Source organism: Oncorhynchus mykiss, chromosome 8 (genome assembly GCF_013265735.2).
Source record: "Oncorhynchus mykiss isolate Arlee chromosome 8, USDA_OmykA_1.1, whole genome shotgun sequence".
Lineage (NCBI taxonomy): Eukaryota > Metazoa > Chordata > Actinopteri > Salmoniformes > Salmonidae > Oncorhynchus > Oncorhynchus mykiss.
Window position 1 is genome coordinate 62,796,760 of NC_048572.1, and position 15,559 is coordinate 62,812,318.

The 15,559-nt window shown below is 43.9% G+C and overlaps 1 protein-coding gene across 10 annotated transcripts in view; it reads left to right on the top strand.

Moving 5' to 3' along the window:
- LOC110530308 (astrotactin-1) overlaps positions 1 to 15,559 on the top strand; it is a 260,365-nt gene that overhangs the window by 175,515 nt on the left and 69,291 nt on the right. The gene's annotated exons all lie outside the window — the stretch shown is intronic.

Here is a 15,559-nt window from a genome sequence, read left to right on the forward strand (position 1 = left end):
TTTTTTCCCCTCTGATTGGACATTTAACATTCTGATAGAAAATTGGTAAGATGGATTTAAGTTTCCCTGCATTAAAGTCCCCGGCTACTCGGTGCGCCGCCTCAGGATGAGAGTTTTCCTGTTTGCTTATGATGGAATTCAGCTCATTCAGTGCATTCTTAGTGCCAGCATCAGTCTGTAGTGGTAAGTAGACAGCTACCAAAAATACAGATGAAAACTCTCTAGGTAGATAGAGTATCTCATGATAAGCTGTAGACCACACTATCTCAGGTGAGCAAAACCTCGAGACTTCCTTAGATATTGTGCATCAGCTGTTATTAACAAAAAGACATAGTCCACCGACCCCTTGTCTTAACATACGCCACTGTTCTGTCCTGTCGATACAGCGTATAGCGTGTTGATAATGTCGTCGTTCAGCCACGACTAAGTGAAGCACAAGATATTACAGTTTTGAATCTCCTGTTGGTAGTTTAATCTTCTGCGTAGGTCATCAATTTTATTTTCCAAAGATTGCACGTTTGCTAGACGAGGGACGTGGGGATTTATTCGATCGCCTACGAATTCTCAGAAGGCAGCCCGCCCTCTGTAACCTTATTCTCTGCCTACTCTTCACGCAAATGATGGGGATCTGGGCCTGTTCCCGGGGAAACAGTATATCATTCACGTCGTGCTCATCGGACTCGTTAAAGGAAAAAGAAGATCCTGCCAGTCCATGGTGAGTAAGCGCAGTTCTGATGCCTAGAAGTTATTTCCGGTAGTAAGAGACGGTAGCAGCAACATTATGTACAAAATAAGTTACAAAATAAGTTTGACCGATTCTGATTAATCAATGCCGATACCGATTATTGGAGGACCCAAAAAAGCCGATACCCATTAACCTGTTGAGTGTAGGGGGCAGTATTTTTTTTATTTTTATTTTACCTTTATTTAACCAGGCATGTCAGTTAAGAACAAATTCTTATTTTCAATGACGGCCTAGGAACAGTGGGTTAACTGCCTGTTCAGGGGCAGAATGACAGATTTGTACCTTGTCAGCTCGGGGGTTTGAACTTGCAACCTTCCGTTTACTAGTCCTACGCTCCACTAGGCTACACTGAATGAAAAACGTACCCAAATTAAACTGCCTATTTCTCAGGCCCAGAAGCTAGAATACGCATATAATTGTCAGATTGGGATAGACAACACTCTAAAGTTTGCAAAACTGTCAAAATAATGTCTGTGAGTATAACAGAACTGATATTGCAGGTGAAAACCTGAGGAAAATCCAACTATCCATGCCTTTTCCCCTTTGCCTCTCATTTTGAAAGCTCCCTGTTCCATTGCATGCCTTCCCTCCATTTAAAGGGATATCAACCAGATTCCTTTCCCTATGGCTTCCACATGGTGTGAACAGTCTTTAGACATAGTTCCAGCCTTTTTTTCTGAAAAACAACCTAAGGATTGATTATAAAAAACCTTTGACATGTTTCTACAAACTTTACGGATTCTATTTGGAATTTTCGTCTTCCCTGTCGTGACCGCTCGAGCATGTGGATTACTGAACATAATGCGCCAACCAAATGGAGGTATTTTGGATATATAAAGAATCTTTATGGAATAAAATGAACATTTATTGTGTAACTGGGAGTCTCGTGAGTGCAAACATCCGAAGATCATCAAAGGTAAGCGATTCATTTTATTGCTTTTCTAACTTTTGTGACCAATTTTGCTGCTAGCTGTTCGTAATGTTTTGTCTGCTGAGAGATGTCATTACATAAATGCTTGGTTTGCTTTAGCTGCAAGTTCCTTGGTCAGAACATGAGAACATATGAAAGCTGGTGGTTCCTTTTAACATGAGTCTTCAATATTCCCAGGTAAGAAGTTTTAGGTTGTAGTTATTATAGGAATTATAGGACTATTTCTCTCTATACCATTTGTATTTCATTAACCTTTTACTTTTGGATGTTCTTATAGGCACTTTAGTATTGCCAGTGTAACAGTATAGCTTCCGTCCCTCTCCTCGCTCCTACCTGGGCTCGAACCAGGAACACAACGGCAACAGCCATTCCAAGTCTCAGAGCGAGTGATGTTTGAAATGCTATTAGCGCGCACCCCGCTAACTAGCTAGCCATTTCACATCGGTTACACCAGTCTAATCTCGGGAGTTGATAGGCTTGAAGTCAAACACCTGCTGGCAAACGCATGAAAGTGCAGTTTGATGGAATGCTTATGAGCCTGCTGCTGCCTACCATCGCTCAGTCAGATTGCTCTATCAAATCATAGACTTAGTTATAACATGATAACACACAGAAATACGAGCCTTAGGTCATTTATATGGCCAAATCCGGAAACTATCATCTCGAAAACAAGACGTTTATTCTTTCAGTGAAATACGGAACCGTTACATATTTTATCTAACGGGTGGCATCCATAAGTCTAAATATTGCTGTTACATTGCACAACCTTCAATGTTATGTCAATATTACGTAAAATTCTGACAAATTAGGCGGCCCAAACTGCTGCGTATACCCTGACTCTGCGTGCAATGAACACAAGAGAAGTGACACAATTTCACCTGGTTAATATTGCCTGCTAACCTGGATTTCTTTTAGCTAAATATGCAGGTTTAAAAATATATACTTCTGTGTATTGATTTTAAGAAAGGCATTGATGTTTATGGTTAGGTACACATTGGAGCAACGATACGCACCGCATCGATTATATGCAACACAGGACTCGCTAGATAAACTAGTAATATCATCAACCATGTGTAGTTAACTAGTGATTATGATTGTTTTTTATAAGATAAGTTTAATTCTAGCTAGCAACTTACCTTGGCTTACTGCATTCACGTAACAGGCAGTCTCCTCGTAGAGTGCAAGTTTAATCAGGTGGTTAGGCGTTGGACTAGTTAACTGTAAGGTTGCAAGATTGAATCCCCCGAGCTGACAAGGTAAAAATCTGTCGTTCTGCACCTGAACGAGGCAGTTAACCCACCGTTCCTAGGCCGTCATTGAAAATAAGAATGTGTTCTTAACTGACTTGCCTCGTTAAATAAAGATTAAATAAAGGTGTAAGAATTTTTAAAAAATGGCAAAATTGGTGTCCAAAAATACAGATTTCTTATTGTTACGAAATTCTGATTAATTGGTCGACCTCTACAAACAATGCAAAGAAACAATAAAAAAACCCACAATTGTTTTGGAATACATAAAACGTCAGCCTTGTTCTCCGTCGCCATCTGAACAAGGCAGTCCAGTGTAGGGCAAACAGCATGGTTAAAGGCAAATATTCATCTGCAGCTTTGCAGTTACATAAAGATAGTTCTGTTCTTCTCTATCCTAGACAAACTCATTTTGCCCTTTGTTTTCTAGTGTGTGCAGTATGTGGTAGTAAGTGTATGCATTGACATTTAATTTGCATGAATAAGCAGAGCATGGAAAGCTCTTGTAATCACCCCAGACATGACGGTGTGGGATGCAATGAACCACTGAAAAGGCAAGATGTGTGGGAATAATTATGTAAAATGATCAGAGATGCAAATGTGTGTTGAATATTTTATCCATCCCCGTGTGATACTGTAATAACTAAGACTTTGAGTGTAACAATGCCCAGCAAACCAAAGTCAGGTCAATCCCAGACTTTCAACTTGACCTGATGCTGGTTTAACATGTGCTATGTGACATGGAACTCAGTGCCATGTTGGACCTGACCTCAGTGACTCGTAGAGAGGTAAGTCCCACCCATAGGAACAGACCTGATCACACACACGTATTGATTCCTTCAAAGGCATTTTTCAATATTTTGAGGTTGTATCCATGCCTTTGTCCAGTAAACCGTTTGGATCTGGCAGTGCACCGGGAAGCTAAGTAGTTAGAAAATGTTTGATCCCTACGGCACAAAACCAGAGACTCGGAGAATGACCCTGAAAATATAAATAGGCCAGTTCTATTTCAGAAATTGGTTAGCATCCGAGGAGACAGCAGTGAGATAAATGAATATTTAGCAGGGATCTACTCTCTTCCAATGAGATGCAGATAGAGCTACAGGCCCCAGGGGGAAGGCGTAGCTGTAGCTAGGGGTCAGTGCTAACGTACCCAGTGGAGGCTTCTCTTGGGCAGTGCCTACTACTAGACTCTTGCATGGCCCTTCGTGCTGTGTCTCGCTCTCTCTGCTAGAGAGCTTGTGTTCACCTTGCCCAGGGATGTTTTTACCTCCACTGTCATCCCAGGTGCTTGTCCATGCATTGATTATTCTGCCCTTGTGAACTACTGCAATTGAGAAGTACTACTACTGTATGGTAGTGTATGTAGAAAGTCATCTTCCTATTCCCTAGGAAGACTCTAGCCTTGAACCAGCCTGATGTTCACCATGTGAAGAGAAATAGAATGGTGAACACAGCGATCAGGCTGCTTCCACCAGGCTAGGAAGGCTCCTCATGTGTTATACACGGTAGAATAGTTTAGGCAACAGCAGGTAGAATAGTGTGTACAGGATGTCGCCTAGTGCTCTTGCCGAAGGGACAGCCATTCAATTCTGTATGATCCGTTAGCACCAAACAATGCCATGGACTTTAGGCTAAAAGTCCATGGCATTGTTTGGTGCTAATGGATCATACAAGTGAATAATTGTGTATCTCTACCACAATCAGTGTCATATGGCTATCAAGTCCATTTCCGAAATTGTCATTGAAAGAAACGGCCCGGCTCTTTGTTAGGGATTAGTGTGATGATTTAATGTCTTTTCATCTCCTTATAAAGCCATTTGGTCATGAACTGAAGCAATTACGATGAATGGATAGGCTGACTAATTGTATAAAACCTGTAATTGGATGCATATTGTCATGCCTAACCATTATTGCATCATAAACCCAAGTCGATGAGGGTGGAATTGCTCTAAGGTCACATTACAAGCGGCAACACGAGAAACAAATAGGCTAACAAACAAGCAAGGAACACACTTGCTTCTCTGTCTGTCTCCACTCCCCACTTCATTTTCCCATTCCTTCCCGTTCCTCCAGGGGGTTCAATTCAACTATTACATCTAATTTCCCCCATAACCCCAATAACTCCCTCTCCAAATAAGGGGTTTATTTGTGTTAAGCTTTAGGAGTTTATCTTATATACGTTATGCTTTGTTACTGGACCATAAAGAAGAGGAGGATGGGATGATGCGAGAAGGAGAAGTGCAGCAGAACATCAAGTGATTGGAGTAATTGGCACCGGTTCATCCCTCCATCCCCCCTCCCACCCGTATGCAGGAAATGACGGCAGGAAGTCTGCTCTGTAACGATGTGTCCTGCCGCTCTGCGTCGCCGATGCTCGCAGTCAAAGGGCATCACACAGTCACTCCTGTCAAGGGCAACAAATCACTTGAATAATAACACCAAACTGATTCCACAAAAACACAAATAATTTGCTCTTGTGCTTGTTAATTTGTAATTTTGCCATTTGGGCCACAGTACATACCTATGTTCTGTTTATTGCTGTTCATTATTTGTTGTGGTTTTTGTTGTGTCTGGACACCAACACCCATTTGTTTATTGATGATATTGTTCATTACGTACATTACGATAAGTAGCCTATACTAGAGAAATGTCAAGTTTGAAATGAAATAAGTTTGCTAATATGGGTGATTGTTAATGGGACAATTGGTGGCTAAAACCAACTTGTAGTAGTTGTTGAAGGAATAATACAAACGAAACTATGGTGCACTTTAATGTTATAAATGTATTGTTCTATGTATCATTTTCACATCAATTCAGGCAATTTATTGCGATATGGATTTTTGTCCATATCGCCCAGCTCTACTCTGTTTAATTCAGTTGGGAAATTCAGCTTCAGCAGTATTAACTGAGGTGCAATATTTTATGCCACAAACTGCAGGTCCAATGCTTTCAGGCTATGAGCCACTATCAAGGTTAAATGCAAAGTATGAAGGGCTGACTGAATCTGACAATAGGATCTAGTATCCATATGACTAGAGCAGCAGGTCTATAACAAGAGGGTACAAAACCACATGACTAGAGCAGGGTACTAAACCAGGAGTGTGCGGTTATTTGACCATCCCCCTGACAATAACCAAATCCATATTTCTATCATCATATAAACGAGGTATGGAGAGAGAGAATTTAATAGTTTGACAGATTATCAAGTATATGCTTAGGCCTACCTCTTGATGATCTGTCCATGAACAACAGATGCAGCCAGCTCTGCAATGTACTGTTCAGCTCCTTAGCCATTAAATATTGATGTGTTATGTGCTGAATATTCTCATCACCACAAGGCATGTTTTAAGTGTTTTGTGATATAGTAAAGCAGTAGCCCCCCCCCCCCCCCCCCCCCCAATAGTTTGGATGGTTAGTGTTTGGTCACTCCCATCCCAAATATGAGCGCACACGATAACCCCCACTTCCACCTCCCACTGTGAAATGGTGGGTAATGAAGATGACATCCGTAGAGCATGGTGGTGCTGCCCCATGGAGAGCAGCCATCAGGGGATACTATCCTACTGAGTACACACATCATTTATTACTGGAATCTAATCACCTCTTGAAATGAGTTTCATTGGAAGTTTGATGAAGATCTGCCCAGACAATAAAGAAACCTAGTAGGAAAAAAAAGAGAACTGATTCGTAGGGAAATAACTGCGGAGAACTTGATGCGCCTGACAATGTTTGTCTCAGACACTATCTGTATTCTTCTGTCAGGTTTTTCCCATTGTTTGTCTGATAAGAGGAGGCAGAGGTGTGAAGCATATGTAAAAGGAAACACTTTTTTCCTACCACGGCTCAGAGAGATAATATGTTCAATCGCTAGCTGACTGTATTTTCAATGTTTTTGATGTCTAGCCCTAGTGTTTCAGTTGCCATAAAGGTAGCTTATGCAACAAACTACAGTCAGAACAAAGTGTGTATCTTAGATGCCAACTCCCCTTTAATGTCAGATCACAGGAAAAGCATTGACTGATATCTAAACATACTTGGTTTGATGCCAGTTGCTCCTCTGTTTTATTTAATAGTATTTTCACTGCATGACTGGGCACTATGGGTGCTTCCCAAATGGTACCCTATTCCCTATATAGTATACTACTTTTGACCAGAGCTCTATGGGACCTGGTCAAAAGTAGTGCACTATTTTGGGAATAGGGTGCCATTTGGGAAGCATCCATGGACTCAACAGTATGTGTTAAAACCAAGAGGAGGCTCAGCCTAACCGCACTCACCAAGAAGCTCGGAAAACGTATTCATAATGTCAACAGAACTCCTTATTGATTTCTTGAAAATGCAATTTCCCATCACTAGCATATGCTCACCCACAGCCGGAACAAACTGAAAATATTGTAGTGATTTTCCAAATATTTTAAGAAGAAAATTCCACTTATTTCCACATGTATGATTTGCAAAGCCTCCTCCAAGGCGGAATAATCCCTTGCTAACTGTATAGTTATTAGTATTCCCTATGAGCACAGTAAACTGTGGAATTTCCAGCTTGCAGCAGCATGCACAGCCAATGGAAGGAAAAGTTAATCTGGCTTTTTCGTTAGCTACCATTGCACCACTGTAAATTGAGGACATGTAATCAGGAGCTGCAGTCAGTTTCTAAGTGATAGCATCGATCTCCTGGATTGAAGAGTCAATCCTAATACAGGATTCAGAAGTGAAGTTGAATGCAGGTGTGCGAGGAATATAAACCCCTGTTAACAAGGATGGATGGACATTGAGCGGGAGGTGAAAATGGGAACTGGTTGGAGGCTGGTTTCCATAATGACATTTAATCAGTCCTTGGATCAGGGTTTGAGTTTGTTTTCCTGTCCAGTTTAGGTGTTAAGAACAGCAGGCTTTGTAACAGTGGGGACAAAGTGGTCCCTCCGTAAAATTGCAGTAGTTGTGAGCAGCAGACTCTTATGGTTTAACCAGCCGACACTAGGCAAATTCAGCTCCAGTGGAGGTGCTGCTGTTTAGACATTTAAAACCACACCCTGTATGGGATTTGAAGCTATACAAATGGGTAGCCATTTGATTAGCTGTTCAGGAGTCTTGTGGCTTGGGGGTAGAAGCTGTTAAGAAGCTTTTTGGACCTTGACTTTGTGTGTCGCGGTTGTGTGGAGAGACGGACCAAGGCGCAGCGGGCTCAGTTCCACATCTTTATTTTTGTGAAACTTACAAAGCAAAAAGGAAACAAACAACGAACCGTAACATAAGAGGTGCAACATGCACTAACTTAAAACAAAATCCCACAAAACACAGTGGGGATAAATGGTTGCCTACATATGATCCCCAATCAGAGACAATGATAAACAGCTGCCTCTGATTGGGAACCATACCAGGCCAACATAGAAATAAAACAACTAGATAGGAACACCCCTAGTCACACCCTCACCTAACCAAAATAGAGAATAAAAAGCCCCCCACCCCTCCCCAAAGGTTCGGACTCCGGCCGCAAAACATGAAACCAACTGGGGAGGGTAGGAGACTTGCCACCACCGGTGACTAGTGTCAGTGGCGGCTCCGGTGTGGGTATTTGCCCCCACACAGACCACGGGTCCGGCCATGGAGCCGGGTAGAACGCCATGCCTGAACTGGGCATCGGCGCAGAGGAGGGCCCCGGCCATGGGGCTGGCTGGGTTAGGGTTGGACTGGGCACCGGCGCCGAGGAAGGCTCCGGCCATGGAGCTGAGTTGACCGCTGTGCCTGGACTGGACATCGGCGCAGAGGAAGGCTCCTGCCATGGAACGGGCCTGGCCGCCGTGCCTGGGCTGGGCACAAGTGCAGAGGAAGGCTCCGGCCTTGGAGCGGGACTGGACGCCGTGCCTGGACTGGGCACTGGCGCAGAGGGAGGCTCCTGCCCTGGAGCGGGACTGGACACCTTGCCTGTAAGCTCCGGACCGTTGACCCTCGCTGGAGGTTCCGGAACATTGACCGTAGCAGGAGGTTCCGAACCGTGGACCGTCGCAGGGGGTTCCGGACCATGGACCGTCGCAGGGGGTTCCGGACCGTGGACCGTCGCAGGAGGTTCTGGACCGTGGACCGTCACCGGAAGCTCTGGACTGGGGACCGTCGCCGGAAGCCTGGTGCGTGGAGCCGGCACAGGTGGCACCGGACAGGTGATACGCACCTCAGGGCGAGCGTGAGGAGCAGTCACAGGACGTACCAGACTGGGGAGGCACACTGGAAGCCTGGTGCGTGGAGCCGGCACTGGTGACACGCACTTCAGGGCGAGTGCGGGGAGCAGGCACAGGACGTACCGGACTGTGGAGGCGCACTGGAGACCTGGTGCGTAGAGCCGGCACAAATTGTACAGGAACGATGACATACTCCGCACGGTGAGTGCGGGGAGCTAGCACAGGACATACTGGGCTGTGGAGGCGCACTGGAGACCTGCTGCGTAGAGCCGGCACAAATTGTACCGGAACGATAACACACTTTGCACGGCGAGTGCGAGGAGCTGGCACAGGACGTACTGGGCTGTGGAGGCGTACATCTGTGCGAGTGCGAGGAGGAGACACAGGACGTACCGGACTGGCACGGACCAGCACAGATTGCACCAGACTGGTGACACGCTCCTCCAAACGTCTGCATTGCTGCATACTCCTCGCCAAATCCATTCTCTGGTATCCCTCTTCGCACTGTTCCATCCACTCCCAGGCGGGCTCTGGTACTCTCCCTGGGTCGACCGACTACCTCTCTATCTCCTCCCAGGTTGTCTCTGGTTCACACCTCGGCTCTGCCGACCACCCTGTGTGACCGCCCTGTGTGCCCCCCCCAAAAAATAATTTGGGCTGTCTTTTGGGCTTTCCTTGTGGCCGCGAACCCCGGCGTCATCGCTGCATCCAAGGAAGGCTTTCGTCTCCAGCCATAATTTCCTCCCAAGTCAAGGATGTCTTCCCCTCCTTTATCTCCTCCCAAGCCCAGGATACCTTCTCCTCCTGGGCACGCTGTTTGGTCCTGTTGTGGTGGGATCTTCTGTCGCGGTTGTGTGGAGAGACGGACCAAGGCGCAGCGTGCTCAGTTCCACATCTTTATTTTTGTGAAACTTACAAAAACAAAAAGGAAACAATGAACTGTAACATGCACTAACTCAAAACAAGATCCCACAAAACACAGTGGGGAAATGGCTGCCTAAATATGATCCCCAATCAGAGACAACGATAAACAGCTGCCTCTGATTGGGAACCATACCAGGCCAACATAGAAATAAAACACCTAGATAGCAACACCCCCCCTAGTCACACCCCGACCTATCCAAAATAGAGAATAAAAAGGCTCTCTATGGTCATGGCGTGATATTGTGTGTTTTGTATTGTTAGATATTACTGCACTGTTGAAGCTAGGAACATCAGCATTTCGCAAAAACCACAATAACATCTGCTAAATATGTGTATGCAACCAATACAATTTGATTTGCTTTGATACAGTGGACTACTATAGTGCTTTTAAAGAATATGAAGGAAAAACAATAGGGCAAGTGGTACATTTCAAAGCAATATGTCCTAATGGAAAATGTCAGTTTGTTTTGAAGAGAGAGGGAGAAAGAAACACTCATGAACCTACTTTCTTCCAAACATGAATGAAATTAATTTATAGAATTAAAGACTAGCTTAATTAGAGATGCAGCTTGAATAGTATTAAGTATATAGCATTTTAGAGTTCAAACTGAGGAGAAATGAAACCAGTGACTGATGCATTGACATACCTCAGGTAACATTAATGCTAATGTAGGCTGCATCTCATTTCTAAATTGGGTGAGCTTGGAATATTGTGTCACTGTACACCTTGCGTTTCAGTTCTCTCTCTCTCCCCTCTCTCTTTCTCTCTACTGTAATGAAAAAAGTGATTAGCACTTTTTAGCGGCGTTAGAGACACACACTCCTTCTGGCGATGTGTTCCTCTGTAATTTCTTTGTTAATTGCGTCTCTGGGGAAAGAGGGGGAACAGAACCCCCGGGGCAGGGTGCCACACTTACACACTGGCCTGCTTTTAGGAGACTCTCCCCCTCTCTATACCATAACCGGAGCTGTTTGAGCTTCCCATAGGTTTCATCCCAAAAGGCACCATATTCACTATATAGCACATTACTTTTGACCTGGGATCACATAAGTAGTGCACTATATAGGAGATATGGTGCCATTTGGGATGAACCCCTTACTCTCATACCCCGTCCTATCCTGTCTGCCCCAGTATTTCACCACAGTATCTTCACCATCGCTTCCTCATGCACTAAACCCCCCCCTATTCAGACCCATTGACTTTTTCCACATTTTGTTACTTTTCAGCCTTATCAGCAATCTAAACACAATAACCCATAATAACCCATAATGACAAAGCAAAAACTGTATAAAAAATGTATAATGTATAAAAAATAAAAACAGAATTACCTTATTTGGATATTCAGACCCTTTGCTATGATAATTGAAATTGAGCTCAGGTGCATCCTGTTTGCATTGATAATCCATGAGATGTTTCTACAACTTGATTGGAGTCCACCTGTGGTAAATTCAATTAATTGGACATGATTTGGAAAGAGGCACACCTGTTTATATAAGGTCCCACATTTGACAGTGCATGTCAGAGCAAAAACCAAGCCATGAGGTCGAAGGAATTGTCCGTAGCGCTCCGAGACAGGGTTGTGGCACAGATCTGGGGAAGAACACCAAAACATTTCTGCAGCATTGAAGGTCCCCAAGAACACAGTGGCCCCCATCATCCCTAAGTGGAAAAAGTTTGGAACCACAAAGACTCTTCCTTGAGCTGGCCACCCGGCCAAACTGAGCAATCGGGGGAGAAGGGCCTTGGTCAGGGAGGTTACCAAGAACCCGATGGTCACTCTGACAGAGTTCTAAAGTTCCTCTGTGGAGATGAGAGAACTTTTCAGATGGACAAACATCTCTGCAGCACTCCACAAATCAGGCCTTTATGGTAGAGCGGCCAGACGGAAGCCACTCCTCAGTAAAAGGCACATGACAGCCTGCTTGGAGTTTGTCAGAAGTTACCTTACTCTCAGACCATGAGAACAAGATTCTCTGGTCTGATGAAACCAAGATTGAACTCTTTGGCCTGAATGCCAAGCGTCACATCTGGAGGAAACCTTGCACCATCCCTATGGTGAAGCATGGTGGTGGCAGCATCATGCTGTGGGGATGTTTTTCAGCTTGAGCTTGAGAGGATCTGCAGAGTGGAATAGGAGAAACTCCCCAAATACAGGTGTGCCAAGCTTGTAGCGTCATAGAAGCCCAAGAATACTCGAGGCTGTAATCTCTGCCAAATATGCTTCAACAGAGTAAAGGGTCTGAATACTTATGTAAATGTATTTTAAATGTTTGAATTTTTTATAAATGTGCAAACATTTCTAACGACCTGTTTATGCTTTGTCATTATGGGGTATTGTATGTAGATTGATGAGGGAAAAATGTTTTTTTTAATCAATTTTAGAATTAGTCTGTAATGTAACAAAATGTGAAAGAAATCATGGGGTCTGAATACTTTTTGAATGCATTGTATGTTCTTCACAGTCTGCTGATTTATAGCACCAGACAGACAGGGAATCTTTACACAGACACACAGCTCCCATCAGTAGGCTTCTTCCCTTTTTGTCCGTGGTGAATTACGGATGTCTGGAGGTTTTTTTTCAGTCTTGAGGGAAATGATGAGGCAAAGGCTGTTATGGCCTTTGCCAACATAGCAGCTGCAAAATGGCTCTGGCATACTGATATTGATCAGTGACCGAATGAGCTGACATGTGGAGGAGGCCTGTTGGAGGTGCAAACTTCCCACCTTTATTCTGTGGTTTAGACATTTTAAAGCATTAGAAGGGAGTTGAAATATGAAATCTTTTCACACATTTTTTGGCACTATGCAGAAATCGCTCTGCCATTTCTTGGTTGCAGAAACGAATAGTTCACCTAATTTCAGTTTATGTGACAAAATAAGCTAGTATAGTGTAGAGAATCATTCTACCATTTCAGCTGTTTGAAGCTGGTGTACAAAACCGAAAGAAAAAGACGCAAAAAAAATTTAAGAACATGAAGCATAGAAATAGAGCACGTAGAACATATCTACAGCGTCTTAGACTTGCTTTCAAGTAGAATGATAGATCTATAACCCACATTTCTATGTGAATTTGTTCGATTCGCCTAAAAAGGTAGCTTGTTGTCACGGCAACAGTGAAATGCTCTAAAAAGAGGTGGTGAAGCGCAGGCAGTGAAGGAAAGGAATGGATACTGTGTTTCATCTGGCATCAAGGCAGCAGATGATATGTCAAAGGGAGAGGAGATCAGGTTGTGCACATCTCTGCACATCCAGAGTGTAATGACCCATGACTGAACCCGGCCCAGAGGGGGCTTGTGGGCCGCTCTTCCAGATCCGTGCTGGTACGTGTGACCCTGGATGACCCCGGGACAGTGGGGAGTCCACAAACTCCACACATTCCCAGTGTGGTGCAGGAGACCCCATCCTAGTGAGATCACCAATGCCATAGCAACAATGGGATTTGGGGACCATAGGGGTGACATGAGGAACAGTCCTTTGATTTTGCCCAGCGACTTCTTGGCTGCTGATGTCATTGGTTATGTCTGCTCACACTCAAAATACACCAGTGGTCACCAACTAGTCGATCGACTGGTTGATCTTTAAGGCATTCCTAGTCGATCACCAAACATTTCTGTAGAAAAGACAACGATAAAGGTATAAAGGCTTGCGCTCCTTTTTAAAGCATGTATTTGTGTTGCGCAAAGTGTTCCCATTTCAACTCCACCTACCCAGCGGACCGGTAGATCTGTGGCTAAATCGAGTGTGCCTACTGCGCTGACCATTCGGATAGCTCAAATCATGACCCCGGCCACAGCAATGTTTGATACTATGCCCAGAGAGAGACTGTCAAATAATTCAGCAAAGAGCTGCTGTTTTTATGAGTAAGTTCATATCAAAGTTTTTGTTCAGCATAAAACACGCTTCTCCGTACTTCCACTCGCACTGCAGCTGCAATGAATGAGTAGCTAAGTGTATCGATAGCCCTGTGTGTTTATTAATATTAGCAGCTCGTCGTGTATATTTTAATATTGAGGGATATTTAACTTTCTCTGGTCATAGGAACACATTTGTGCATGAGTCAGATGCGGTGCAACTCGAATTACGCCAACACATGGAAGACTGTGTCCCCTCTCTCTGGACAGTCTAGCTGGAAAAAAGGAGAAAGCAGAGACCGTGAGAGGTGGACCCTCTTCTGCTCTCTCCTTCCCTCCGCTGAGACTAATGCTGCGTTCAAAACAACTGGGAACTCGGAAAGTCAGATTTTTTTTCCCCCTAGTTCCCTATTGTCTTGAAAGCACCATGACCATCAGATGCAGGTACCATCAGTGCTACACCACCAACTGACCTATTTTGTTATCAAAGCTCGAGTTTTGAAATATAATATGGTCTGAGAAGAACAATACTGGCAGGACAGGCATATAGCCAATATGCTGTGATATTGTATTAGGCCTACTGCCCAAACCTCATTCCTACACAACAGTTTTTACTAGGTTAATGTTAAAATAAAATGAAGTCAAGTTTTTTAAAATCCTGAGCGGGAGATCTCGGCTTGCTTTTTGACTGTGAAAGTGATGTTGACTCAGAAAAAGTTGGTGACCACTGAAATACACAAACACAAGACAAGAAATGCAGGAAAGAGCAGTGAGTGTAGATAGTATGATTTCAGTAGGAGGATATGCAACGGATGACAATGTCAGAAAAGCATCAGGAAAAAGTTGATAAAAAGCCATGTTCAGCCAAACCTTGAATGCCCTGTGATATTGTTTAAATCATAAATATCAGTGTGATGGGCTTGATTAATCACAGATTTATCACAGCGTTGAAGTAAAACAGATGATCATCTAAATGGCTCCGTGATTACTTGAAATTGTTGCCCCACCTATGGCTCTCTAAAATGAAACGTTTTGGCAAACACTGTGATATATGGATTCTCTCCAGGACCAGAGTGATTGGAAGTTACATGAAGGGAGACAGGATTCAGGAAGATGGACATTTTTATGGACTTCACAGAGCCAGGGTCACAGGGATCAGTGCCCAATATGCTGATATCTCTGCTCCATAGAGCAGCATAATATAGCAGCCTCTCTAAACGGATGCCAGGCCGGTGGAGGGTAAAGATGGGATAACCAGTCTGGAGATGTTTCCGAGATAGCTGCCTTCGCCCAGGCCAGTGAATTTCAAACAGAAAGTGAGAAGGTACATCAGAAGAATCTCTATGGTTTAATTTTCACTGCAGGAAGCTCTGGGAAACCTTTACTTTTGTATTACCCATAGTGGTAGAAAATGGAATGGTAAAACAGAACTCTCAGGAACCTTCAGACATCTCCATGTGCTCTGTAATGATATTGATTACCCTTTTTACTGGCAGCTCTTGAAAGAACATAGCTGGGTTGAGTGGTCAACAAGATGTGTCTTATGCACTACCAGCAAATACAATTCTGCACATAGTCGTGACTGAGAAAACATTAGCCCTGATTGCCCTTGCAACTGAACTCTACCACATCTCGGAGCAGGACTAGTTCATCCTTGTTTGTGAACCTCACTGACAAGTAA